Below are 3,603 nucleotides of genomic sequence, written 5' to 3'. Positions count from 1 at the left end.
AGCTTTTAAAGACTCATGAGAAGCTACGCTTTGAAAAGCTCAATCTAGAGCAAGAACATGGATTCTTAAAAGCAATCAATGATGATCTTCGTAAGAAAAGTTCTTCTTACATTGCCAAGCGTTTACTCTTGTCTACTTACATGCCACAAGTAAAATCTAGCAACAAGAGTAAGAAAGGTTCTTCTTCTAGTAGTAACAATAATCATGATAAATCCAATATTGTTGCTTCTAGTAGTTCTCTTGATTCCACTAATGATTCTCTTAGCCAAGTTACACTTGAGCAAGAAAATAGCTTATTGAAGGGAATTATAGAGAAAGGTGTTTACAAAAGCCTTGCCGGTAGTAAGCAATTTGAGGAAATTGTACGCAGGCAAGGAAGGCACCGGAAGAATCAAGGTATTGGTTTTGACTGCAAATTCAATACCAATGGAGTTGAGTGGGAAGAAGATCAATACCCCAAGACGAAGTTTGTTCCTCAGCAAGAGAAGTATGATCCCACTTCTTTCAAAGGAACACAAGCTCAAGATGATCTTCCACCATAAGACCACAAGCTAAAAGGCAAGGACAAGCTTGAAGAGGAGATTGCTGCATTTGAAGAAGCTCCTAAGGCCTTGGTCAAGTGGGTTCCCAAGACTACATCAAGTTCTACTTCATCAAGTATGACTACAACCCAAGGATTCCCATCAAGGTGATGTGGATCCCGAAGAAGAAGAACTAGAGAGTTCTTGAGGGTGACTCCACCAAGAAACTTCACTCATATTCATTTGGCAAGGACAAGTGCAATCAATTTCCACATCTTGCACTAGTTCATGGAGTCACAAACCCTCTTGTTGGTAAGACAAGGAACAAGGTAACCTAATGCGTTCATGGACAACATCATGTGTGAATTTCACTCTATGTCTATGGATATCCTTGTGTGCTCCTTGTGGGACTAACCCGTGTAGGTATTGAAAGTACAACTCACTCCAATGGATTGCTCCAAATGATCTACATCAACATTGAGTATCTACATCTTCAACACCTACATGAAGTCATCATCGACAAAACCCAAGGTTAGTTCATCCCTCTTAGGGGGATATCACATCTAGGGGGAGCTTTGCTCTAAAACTGAGCTAAAGCAACTCTAATGGTGTGAACACAACAATGCTTTATGTAAAAGTGGTAACCCCACTTGTGCTTAAACGATGAGTATGACCTACGATCAAATGTTCTCATTTGACTCCTCAGTCAATATACTCATATATAGATGACCTAGTTTTAGCCAGTTGCTTGATAGATGCTAGAGTGTTTTTGCATGCTTTGTCACATATTTTATTCCCTATCTTATTGTGCGAGCATGTTGGTTGCATATTTTTCCCATTTGAGGACACCCATTTGTTGCTTTGGTTGTTTGGATTTTTCTTTTTGCCAAATGGATGGACAAGAATGCCAAAGAACTCCCTCTAGCTATCTATGCTTTTTCTCGTCTCAAACTCTATTCATGCTACATCACAAAGTTCGAACAAGTCAAATTCGGACCCTCCGGGTGAGGAGCACTCGGAGTCACCGGACCGTCAAGGGCTTAACTTCCAAAACCTCTTAGCGCATTCTGGTCTGACCGATCCATTCCATTCGGTCATACTGAGTTCATTAAGTTGATCTAGGTTTTAATCTCAGTGCAACCGATTTGGACTCTTCGGTCACACCGAGTTGCAGCAACTGCTTGCGATTCTGCATCTCGGTGCCACCGAGTCGTTCCACTCGGTCACACCGACAGAGTCTGGATATATATACCCGGACTGAAAATTTGGAAATTTCTCCAAACGCCTCGCCCGCGCCTGTCTAGCTCCGCCGACTCGAGGTCTCCGGATCGTCTCCTCATCATCCGCAACCTCCTGCCGCTGGTGTCCTCCGCCGTCAACGGAAATCTTCACCGCCGTAGTCGCCGTAGCGGGTTCATCACCAAGCTAGGGTATGAACTCGACCCTTTGTGCTTTCTACACTCCGATTCTTAGCACAAAGACAATTCCATGATTCTTGCCATGATTGAAATAGTCCTATCCAATTAAAACTTCCTTTAGATTAGTTTTGATCCAAAAACTTAGGGTTAGGTTTCCGCCGAACTCATCTCGGACCGACCGATTTGAAAGATTCGGTCTCACCGATTTGGCCCAGGCCATTGCATATGTACCACTAGGTCTGACCGAAGTGTACAAATCGGTATGACCGAGTTTACTTTCTTAGTGAAACCCTAGCATCTCGGAGTCACCGAACTGTGTCTCGGTCTAACCAATTTCACATGTTTAGACTCTAAAGTTGCTTCGGTGTCACCGAGTTTTTCATATCGGTAGCTCCGAAATGCTTTCTGCAGAAAACTAAAAATAAGTTTTTGAGTCATTCTTTTTGCCAAAACAGATGTGCTTTGTGATGCTCATCCACTCTACCTATACCCATCTATTCACATGGACAGTTTCAGCAATGTCAGACCAGAGTGATAGCCAGAACAGGTTAGAGGAGCAACAAAATCTCAGTGAGGGCACTAGTACCTCAAGCAGCTCTGATGATAGAAGCAGAAGCACACCCAGCAATCTGCCTAAGGCTGCTACTAGGCATAAGAAGAAGAAAACCTCAGAATCTGAAGATGAGGATTATGTTGCTGATGAGGAGGTCACTTCCAAGAAGAAGTTGATCAAGAAAGAGCAAGTTGTTGCTGCTGCTGCTGGCATTAAGCCAGGGATGAAGAAGAAGGCTCCTGCTCAGAGGAAGCCCATGTCCAAAGTTAGAGCTTCAACTCAGGAAACAATGGAATTCTCTCTTGAACCAAGAGAAGAAGAAGTTGTTGGAAGCAGAAGAGAAAGGAAAGGGTCAAGAAGACCATGGTCAGGGTTATTGGAAGATCCTCAATGATGAAACATCCTGGCTGCTGAGAAGAACAAGGCCCCAATGCCTGAAGTTCAGGAAGATGAAGAGGCTCAAGTGCTCAAAATCTCAAGCCCAAGATACCTTATCATGATGACAATCATCCCATTGCAGGAAACATGAAGTTAAGGAAAGATGCAGGTCTCAGACTATGGAGGCAAATTGATACTTATGCTACAAGAAGAAGGACTGCTATGGATTACAGGTTCCACACCAAAGAACAATAGGACTTCTATGAGACTATCCTCCTGGACAAGAAGCCCATAGTCAGTGACATGAGATGGGTTGATTGGAATTTCATTGATGACAATGAAATCACTTTCCTGGAGTTCAAGAGAGCTTCAGAATGAATAGAGTTGATGCTTTTGTGGGTCAGAAACTGACCAAATGGAATGATAATATGGTGATGCAGTTCTATTCCACGGCTCACTTTTACCCTGATGGCAAGATTGTCTGGATGACAGAGGGTACAAGGTACCAATCTTCCATTGCTGAGTGGGCTGAGCTAATCCATGCTCCTACAGAGGCTGATGATCACACTGATGTGTATGCTAAGCCCAGGAAGGACCACAACTCCATGGCACACGTGTACAAGGAGATACCAGATGATGCCTTGGAGACTCACAAATTTGGGTCAATCTACTATCTGCTGTCAGGACTGACCACTATCAACACAATATTGAGGCACACTCTATTACCCAAGTC

The sequence above is a fragment of the Aegilops tauschii genome, chromosome 5 (genome assembly GCF_002575655.3).
Source record: "Aegilops tauschii subsp. strangulata cultivar AL8/78 chromosome 5, Aet v6.0, whole genome shotgun sequence".
Taxonomy (NCBI): Eukaryota; Viridiplantae; Streptophyta; class Magnoliopsida; order Poales; family Poaceae; genus Aegilops; species Aegilops tauschii.
This window is presented reverse-complemented; position numbering follows the sequence as displayed.